Source organism: Cetorhinus maximus, chromosome 8 (assembly GCF_964194155.1).
Source record: "Cetorhinus maximus chromosome 8, sCetMax3.hap1.1, whole genome shotgun sequence".
In the NCBI taxonomy this organism is placed as follows: Eukaryota; Metazoa; Chordata; class Chondrichthyes; order Lamniformes; family Cetorhinidae; genus Cetorhinus; species Cetorhinus maximus.
The window spans coordinates 34,449,123-34,459,330 of NC_135886.1; the positions used below are offsets into that span (position 1 = coordinate 34,449,123).

The 10,208-nt window shown below is 43.4% G+C and overlaps 1 long non-coding RNA gene across 1 annotated transcript in view; it reads left to right on the forward strand.

The window, feature by feature from the left end:
- Positions 1–9,553, forward strand: part of LOC144683550 (uncharacterized) — a 66,344-nt gene extending 56,791 nt beyond the window's left edge. The window contains exon 3 of the long non-coding RNA XR_013577290.1: positions 8,391–9,553. This is a non-coding gene — a long non-coding RNA (uncharacterized LOC144683550). The remainder of the gene's footprint in view (positions 1–8,390) is intronic.
- Positions 9,554–10,208: the final 655 nt, after the last annotated feature.

The following is a 10,208-nucleotide window of genomic DNA, read 5'->3' on the forward strand; positions in this document are numbered from 1 at the left end:
CAAAGAGGTAGTCACACCACAGGTTAAGAGCATGGAGGCAGGAATGAAATTGGTGTAGTTTGTTGAGGATATTACTTGTAGCATTGATAAGGACAACCAGCGGATGTGGTGTATTTGGATTTTAAGAAGGTTTTTGATAGTCTATAATAACTTGATGGAGTAGCCACTTTGGTGAAGAAAAGGCTAAACTTTATTTAGGAGTCATGTAGAGGTGCTTGCACGCTAGATGCACTCTCTCCGTCAGAGGCCCCACTCACAGGATTACCCACACAAAAACTTATTGGTCGAAGCCCCTGTAATCGCATCACATGATGGGTGATTGACACCGGAGAGGCACAGTACATCCAGTTACTACACTTCCTCCCCCTTTAAGTTTCTTACATTTACAATATTAATCGTGTCAAAAAAAAACCAGCAAACATTTGTACAGTCTCTGGTGATTACAAATCAAGTCTCTGAGGAACTCGGTGGAGATGGTTAGAACGGCATAGCTCTATCGAAGGAGGTTCCCGAACAGGATTAATGGGATCTGGAGCTGCACTGGGAGATACATCATTGGAACTGGGGCGTTCTGTATTTGGCAACTCGTTAGATACATCTGGAATATCAGCTCCAGGATGATCAGACACCCCAAAAGCCGGAGGTGAAGCAACAATCACAGGTTGATCTTGTATTCATTGGGATGTTTGTCTAGCTCTAATATGATCTACATGTTTACGTACAATTCTATCGTTGACTTACACTTGAAAAGATAATGGGCCAGCCTCTGAAATGATGGCTCCTGGAGTCCAACAGGGTCCAATTCCAAAATTCTGCATGTACACAGGGTCACCTACATGGAATGTACAAGCCTTGCTGTGTAGATCGTGGTTCAATTTTTGATTATTCTGGCTGTGTCACCTTCCCTTCTAGGTTTGGAAACACCAAGTGTAAACGCGTACGCGGTGTTTCATCAGTAATTCTGACGGTGTCGAGCCTGCAGTAGTAAGTGTTGTTTGCACAGTGAGACTCCAGAGTACCTCCAGATAACTTCTTTGTACCAGCTTTAAAAGTCTAGACAGGTCTCTCGGTGAGACCAGTGGAAGAAGGATGCCAGGGAGCGGTCTTGATGTGCCAGATACTGTTCAGGTCCATGAATCTCTGAAATTCTATGCTGGTGAAAGCTGTTCCATTGTCAGAAACAATAATCTCGGTTAACTATGTATATCAAAAGAATGACACAGCTTTTCAATAGTTGTGGCTAAAGTTGATGTTTTTACTTCATAAACATCAAGCCATTTTGAATGTGCATCATTGATTAATAGGAACATGGTGCTTAGAAACAGTCCCACATTGTCAATATGCAGTCTAACCCAAAGTCAACCAGGCCATTCCCATGGGTGGAGGGGAGCTGAAACAGGTAGCTTCTGGTGTTGCTGGCAAAGGGAACAGTGTTTAACCATGCTCTCAATGTCACTGTCTATTCCTGGCCACCAGACGTAGCTACGTGTCAGCATCTTCATCTTCGCTATGCCTGGGTGTGCACTGTGGAGCTCTGCCAAGAATAACTCCCCGTCCTGTGATGGGACCACAACTCTTCAACCCCACAGCAAAAATTCTGTCTTGGCAACTCAGTCCAGTGTTTCTGGAATAAAATGGTTGTGAGTCTTCAGATAAAAGTGTTCTTGGCCATCTTTGTAGACAAAGTCTTTGACTTTTGACAGCACTGGGTCTCTGTTCATCTAAATCTTGATATGTTCGGCACATACAGGTGATGAATCCAAGAAATTTAGCAACAACACTAACTCTTGTGAAATGGGTGTATTGACAAGACCACCTGGTAATGGAAGATGACTAAGTGCATCTGCATTGGCTGTATGTGAGCCAGGGCGGTACATGAATGTGTACTTGTAAACTGATTGCATCAAAGCCCAACGTTGGATTCTCGCTGAAGCTAAAGGCGGAATAGTTTTGTCTTCGCTGAACAAACCTTTCAGCGTCTTATGGTCAGACACAATTGTAAAATGTCACCTGTGTAGGTATTGGTGAATACAACCAATAATCCTTCATTTCCCAACTGTGAGTAGCACTTTTCAGCTTGGGAAAGTGTTCTTGAAATGTAGCCAATGGGTCTTTCTGATCTGTCCTCATTTTGATGTGATGGAACATTTTTAAATTCTTTATTTTCATTGTTCAAAATCTTCATCTCCCTGAGGCAGCTCTGTGTCTCAGGGAGCTTTTCCTGCGTGCACACACACACACGCGTGAGCGAACTTCCACACTCCCCTCCTCCTCCCACCACACAGGCAGCGCTGAGAACTGCAGCACGCATTTTACGCTGGGGGGCCCTCAATTGTCCCACCAGCGTGAAATTGCGGTTGGGCCCCGATTGCGGGCAGTGGTCGGCTTCCCGGCTGCTCCCGCTCGCCCCCGCTGAGCCTGCCTGACGAGGGAAAAATTCCACCCCTTATGTGTAACTAACTCGGGTTAAAAATGAGTCATAACTGTCTTGAGTTATCAATGACAAGAGTACGTCTCTTTTGTTCCTGTGGTAAAATAGAACTTGTGCCGTGGTTTCTGACAGAAATAACTTGTTAGTCTGCCTCAATGATACACCTTTATTGTAAAATATAGAGTTACTTACTGAATTTCTTAACCCTCAAAGTTAGAGAGTTTTGGATTGTGAGGTTCATATATTAAAATTATTGCTACCTATTTGCGAGTGCTTTAAGCTCTTTATAATATCCTGACTGAGATGGGAAATTCAGCTCAAATTGTCAGGGAGAAACACATTCTAAATGAAAACTACTCTCTGAAATTTGTGTGGTGGAGGTCATTTTAATTTTGTCTGTCTGCATGGTTCCCAAGTGTCAGTGTACTCGATTTCTTTAATTCCTAACAACGTTCACACCAGAGGATTAATGACTGTGGTAATGCAGCAGATTTATCAAACAATACCATTCTGGACTTGATTCCAAACAGTGCTCAAACAGCAAAACTCAATCATTTTTAATGGAATACAGAAGATCACTGATCATCCTTCAGTCCTCCTCCTGCTTTTAATGTCATTAATAGTTTACTAAATTGTAATTATGCTATAAAGGGGCATCGCCATCCTACTGAGGCCATTCTAGGCAGAAAGTTCTTAAAACTGCATCCCATTGAAAACTCATGTATAATTCTATCAAGCAAATATTTCCCAAATGCCATGTCTTTTAGAGCATAAAAATTCATAATTTTCTTGTTTCATTCAAATTATTCAGTTGCATTAACAAATTTGTGGTGGCAGGCTGACTGATGACACGATAAGATGATATTATTTCATTCAAAGAGATAGTATTGACCAGAGGCTGGTTTCCCTGCATGCTCCATGTATATTCTTCTTGACAGGGTCTCTGCCTGGGAATCCGCCTGATTGACAGTCTTAGCTTCCAGCAGGATACAAAGCACTCAGGAGTAGGCTGCAGCTGCAGTTAAGGAGCCTGCAGTTGTTAGTGGGAGTGTGGGTGGAGGGGATCAACCCTCAGGGTTGGGGTTCTGATCACTGACACGAGAGGTTCTGTTGGGTCGGAGTGGGATGCCAGGTCAGCACATATGCTGGGGTCTGGGTTTGTCAGGGGCAGAAGCACTTCTGCTCCTCCTGGTTGAAAATCAGTGCCGGAAGGCCACTTACTTTTTCCCTGAAGCTGTCCTTGCCTCCTTTGAGTTGCCTGGTTTCCTGAGGCCTGGGCAATCCAACTGGCCAAGGTTAAACCTGTTAGAGAAAGTGGATATTTAAATGGTCAACCTGCCTCTGAGGCGTGTGTTGGCAGCCTGCACATTGTCCAGCCTCAGTTAGCTGGAATCGGTCTGGTCAGAGTAGGGTTCGTGTGTGGTTTAAGTTGTTCCTAAATTGTTCTGGGCAGCCCAGCCACTTCAAGTATAATCTAGAGTGGGGAAGTTCTGGAAAATGGTGTCAGATCAGAATCCTGTTGACACCCTGTTCTCTTCCTGATTTCCCCAGGGTGGGTTCTGAATCCTGTGGGGAACCCCCTGTGAGTCTGCAGGGAAAGTGATTAAGGTGATTAGAAAGATAATTAAGAGACTATTTATCCATGAATTCCTTTTTAACTAAGGGCGCACATCTTCTACGCTGTGGCTGCACATTGTCAGGGTCACCGAGGTGAGTGCAGCAGAAGAAGCTTCTTCAGTGAAGCAGACAAGTTGGAAAGACTTTCATCAGTCACACTGAAGAGCTCCAGTCATGGTCATTGAAGGGTTGCTGTTCAAAGCACTTCTTCTCTCAAAAAGTGCTTTTGCTGATCGATGAATGAACTGACAACTTCTTGGAAGTCACTTCACCTGCCTTGCACTCACTCACCTTCAGCAGCACTGTCCTGCTGTCAGCCTTCAACATGGCATGGAAGCAGCTTATGAAACTCCACCTCTACTGAGGGGTAAAAGCAGAAGCTAGACCACTACCAAGAGCAGGACAAGAAGCATAAGCAGCAGCATTAACTTCCTTCCCCTCAGCTGCAGACCCCTTCAAAGGGTAGAGGGGGTGAGCACCATGATCCTGCTGGAAGGAGACAAACCATCAACACACGAGGAAGATCAGCTCTCTAGACATGTCAGGGCACCAGTGCCTCAGGAAGCTCAGGCTATCATGGGAGATCACTGCTGACATCTGCAGCCTCCTGGAACAAGGCCTCCTTCACAGTGGAACAGGTGGGCACCTTTTGCCAATGGCCGAAAGGGTACCTCTCACTGGAGGACCACCCCTCGGGGTCTCTGTCTCTTGCCAAGCTGTGTGCTTTCCTTTCTTGCAAAGAGGAAAGTAGAAGCATGAGTGTTCATAATGGCTAGTGTGGAAAGGAGGGAAGGACACCATTTGTGGAGAGTCACTGTGAGGCATAGGAGGGCATATGCTGAGGGTGCATCTAAGAGTTGGCTGCTCAGATGGGGATGTGAGGTGCCTCAGAGAGAGGAATAAGTGCAGTTGAATGTGTGTTGACCTGAAGCATGATGTGCAGGGGAATGCTGGGCAAGTCAGGGTGTGAAGTGTGGCAGCTGAAAGTGCTATTCCACCACCTTTCCCACCCTCCTGAAGTCCTGGATCCTCATGGTGTACTGTCTCCAGGTTGGAGGGAGCACACTCCTACTGCTGACTTCCTCGCCCACTTTCATCCACTCCAGCTTGATCGGAGAGGTTGTTCTCTTCCTCCCATCCTTGGCAGAGCTCACCTCACTACAACCCCTCAGATCCCGCATCAGGATCCCCAGATAATACTGAGACACCTAGGGGCAGCCTTCCCAGATTTCCTCTCCATCCCTGTGGTTGCTGCAGCCTAATCCAAGCACTGCTGAGTCATTGTAACCCATGTCATGGTCCCTTTAATTAGAAATCCTTCCTTTGACAAAATGGATGTGTCATCTTGCCTGCCCTCCCTAACTGATTGGGTAGTCTGGAGATGTGATGATGATGTCATGGCTCTGGGAAGAAGCCTCAGCAAAACCAGCTCATTAGGAAATTAGGTTCCCAACCCAAAAATGGGTCTGCCATTCTGGCAGGGAATAAATGGACAAAATCCTGCCCTACGTCTCACCCAACCCCAACCCACACATTTTGATGTTCACCTCTAAATGCCTTTTTATGACCCTCAAAATACAACATGATCAGAACTTGTATCTTTTTTTAATCAAATTTGTTGAAGTGATACTTCAGTGAGTGAAGTTTTGCAGTTTTGGCTTGTGGGTCTACATAGATTATGGTGTACAAGTCGACCCCACATATAAAATAACCCTATTTTTGCGGATGCTTTGCATACAAGTTGACCCCTTTTTTAGCCAAGACATGCTACATTCACATTAGTAGTCAGGCTCAATTTTTATCCCACAAATGTACATTTTACTCACCTTATAACTGGGCACAAGGGAACGAGTAGAGATACGGGCTGTGTTGCAAACTTGCACAAGAGTTGAAAACACATCCACACAGAGTAGACCCCGTCTGGTGAACAACAAAGGGAAATTAGTCTTCCAACAGAATGAATGAAATATGAAGCTGGTTTTGAGCCAAACGTTGTAGCATTTGCTAACTCATCAAAATAGTGCTGCAGTGAGGGAACTCAACGTTCATGAAGAACTAGTAACATAATGGAAGAAGGAGGAATCCACCCTAATGAAAATGCCCAAGGCCAAATGCACCATGGGAGCAGCCACTGGCCTGATCTGGAGAAGTATGTATTGGAATTGGTCCTCGTAAATCATCAGGATGTTTGCATTGTTAGCAGAAATGCAATGCATAGATATGCACTTAAGTGAGCTAAATCAAACCCTGAATCCAGTAATGATTTAAGAGCAACAATTAGTTGCTCTAGCTGCTTTATGGAATGAAAATGCCTTGTGTTGTGGCAGAAGATCAAGATTGCTCAGAAGCTACCCAAAAGGCCCCCAAAGCCAAAATGACCAGTTTCCAACGACTCATCATCAGACAGCGGTAAAAACATGAGCACTCCTTATGTCACAAATATGGCTGAAACATTCATGAACTTCAATATTCTCAGCAAACTGTGGAGTGGAAAGATTCAAAAACAGTTCAAGTGAAAACCACAGGACATGAGAAGACTAGATTCACAATGGTATTAGCTTCCATGGCAAATTGGGCAAAATTAAAGCTTATGGTAATTTTCAAACATAAAACTATGCCAAAAATCAAGTTCCCTACAGGAGTTTTTATATATATCCATGACAACAGTTGGATGGGTGAGAATGCAGTGAACTTAGAGATCAGTAACGTATGGATTAGGCATCTCGGTGACCTATGTAAAGAATACAACTTACTAGTGCAGAACGTGTTCAGATCCCATAAAATCAATGAGATCAAGATCTTCTCTCCTGACCTCATCTCCTCTGGAGATCTTCCCTCCACAGCTTCCTACCTCAGTCTCCCAACCCCAGACAGCCCGTTTCTACCTCCTTCCCAAAATCCACAAACAGGACTGTCCCAATGGACCGATCGTGTCAGCCTGTTCCTGCCCCACGAAACTCATTTCTTGCTATCTTGACTCCATTCTGTCTCCCTTGTCCAGTCTCTTCCCACCTACATCCGTGATTCCTCTGACGCCTTATGTCATATCAACAATTTCCAATTCCCTCGCCCTAACCGCCTCCTCTTCACCATGGACGTCCAATTCCTCTACACCTCTATCCCCTACCAGGATGGTCTGAGGACTCTCCGCTTCTTCCTTGAACAGAGGTCCAAACAATCCCCATCCACCACCACTCTCCTCCACCTGGCTTAACTTGTTCTCTCACTGAACAATTTCTCCTTAAACTTGTCTCACTTCCTCCAAATAAAAGGTGTGGCTATGGGTACCTGCATGGGCCCCAGTTATGCCTGTCTCTTTATGGGGTATGTGGAACATACCTTGTTCCAGTCCTACTCAGGCCCCCTCCCACAACTCTTTTCATCGATGACTGTTTCGGTGCCACTTCATGCTCTCGTCTGGACCTGGAAAAATGCATCAATTTTGCTTCCAATTTCCACTCCTCCATCACTTTCACATGGTCCATCTGCAACACTTCCCTTCCTTGACCTCTCTGTCTCAATTTCTGGTGATAGACTGTCCACCAATATTCATTGCAAGCCCATCAACTCCTATAGCTACCTCGACTACAGCTCCTCTCACCCTGCCTCCTGTAAGGAGTCCATCCCATTCTCTCAGTTCCTTCACCTCCGCCGCATCTGTTCCGATGATGCCACTTTCCAAAATGGCGCTTCTGACGTCTTCCTTCTTCCTTAACCGAGGTTTCCCACACACGGTGGTTGACAGGGCCCCCAACCGTGCCCAACCCATCTCCCACGCTTCTGCCCTCACACCTTCCTCTCCCTCCCAGAACCCTGATAGGATCCTCGTCCTCACCTTTCATCCCACCAGCCTTCGCATTCAAAGGATCATCTTCCACCATTTCTGCCAACTCCAGCAGGATGCCACCACCACTTATTTTTACTTATTTTCACTTTTATTCATTATTTTATCCCCACCTTTTATCCTATTTTTGATCTTTCTTCCCACCACTGTCCCCTCAGATCCACCCCACCCCCGCTAGGACCATCTGTCACTTGTTCATGTTGTTCTTTCCAGAGTGCTCACCCTTGTCTTGCTATTACCACATTCTGCTTTCTGACCTTAATGCCACCATCAGCACCTCCTTTAGCCAGTACCATGACCATTAACAATCCTTTGCCCTTTTGTTCATGATATCCCTGTCAATCTCTCCTTTGCCTCCAAAAGTATAAATTTCATCACATTTTTACTTCTCTTTAGCTCTGAAGAAGAGTCATACAGACTTGAAACGTTAACTATGTCTTTCTCTCCACAGATGCTGTTAGACCTGAGTTTTTCCAGCATTTTCTGTTCTTGTTTCAGATTCCCAGCATCTGCAGTATTTTGCTTTTATCTTAGAGATCAAGAAGTGCCTGCGAAGAAATAATACCTACATTTCAGTTATATCAGGGGGTCTAACATCCGTTTGGCTGTGTGCCTCAACAATAACATTCAAGGATCACATTCATGCCAAATGGAATAGGTTGATGGAGAAAAAAACCTTCACAAAAAGTGGAAAAACATGCCCCACTTGCTGTTTTGTGTAGTTTTGTCAACAAGTTGTGGGATGCACAAAATGTTGTCAGACCATTCAAAAAATTGGTATATCCAATTCAATGGATGGAGAGGAAGATGATTTATTATTGTGGAGAGATGATTCTGAAACTGAAAGCACCAAATCTGATCCAGATTGGGATCCTTACAATAATGCCATTGCCAAAGTGACTCAGAATGAATCTGCTGAATGCTTGTCAGATGCTGAAGGCAATGAATTTGACAGTTTTTAAAATATTTTCATTGTGGTTAAAAGTACCTTTGTTCAAATAATCTGTTCACTAAACTGTGCCACATTAATTTTATATGAATTACCGGTGTGTTGTATTCACATTTCAAAATGGCAACCACCCACACCAGCAGTTTACATTTTATATTCAGCTGATAAGTAGACTCCTGTTTTTGGAATGATTTTTGGATGCTTCAAAGATTGACTTATATGCTGACTTCTACTGTAATATAAATAAGCAATATGGTGTACACCTGTTGAAGTTACATTTTATATGTAAACTATTAAGATATTAATATCATTGAAACAGAAAGGTCATCAGCTTGAATCATTACCTCAGTCTCTGTCTATAGATGCTGCCTGAACTACTGAGTGTCTCCAGCATTTTCTGTTTTTGTTTCAGATTTTCAATGTCTGCAGTGTTTTATTTTTGTGCTAAGGTATTCATGTGTTTGAGTGCAGCTCTGCTGTTTTTTCCAAACATGTCTCCCTTATTTGCAATTATGTAGCATGATTTTATTGGGTTTTATATGAGCATAAATTAAGGTCTGAAAATGTAGGAATGCTCATGAGCTATCCAGCATCTTACAAATGCTGGGACGGGTAATAATAATGCACCAAGCTTTAAAAATGTAAAATAATTACTGAAAATAAAGCACAAAGCGCTCATGTGTTTGTATGCTTTGTTTTAATCATTTAATAAATCAAGAACTTATAAATTTCTCTTCTTCCACCCTTAATTCTTCTCACTCTGCCTTAAATATTCTGCTTCTCGTTCTTTCCCAGATCCCCACAGCATTCTCTCGCCTGCACAGATTACATACAAGACAAACCTTTGCTTCTTGGGAAATTAACTGGCAGTCTGGTCATAATTATTTCACAAGTCAAAGACATTTTAAAGCAATATTTTCCCTCTTTCTCAGCCCAGCACCAGCGTATATAGCCTAACCCAATATGTAGGAGGCATTTTTTCTTCTTCCTTGATACAATCATTCTTTGAATACAAGGTATGCTTCAGTAGATTATTATTATAGTTTGTGCAAGACTTCTTATCTGAGGAGGTCATATATGTGCACATCCTCATGCCAAGTGAAGAACAAAGCTTTCGAATCTATTTGGGTCAGTATTCTAAACCACCTACTTTCATTTTTACTCTCCCTATCAAACAAGCACAAACTTCTATCTCCTTCAGAACCAAATAGCAGAAAAGTGAGAGAATCTCCACATCAGAATCTCTTAAATTCAGATGCTACTGGAAACTTAGTTCTTCCTTTTTTGTTGATTAATTAAATTTTATTGAAGCAGTGAGTCTCAATGACATCATCCAGTTACTGGTTTGGAAGATCTGCTGATTCTAA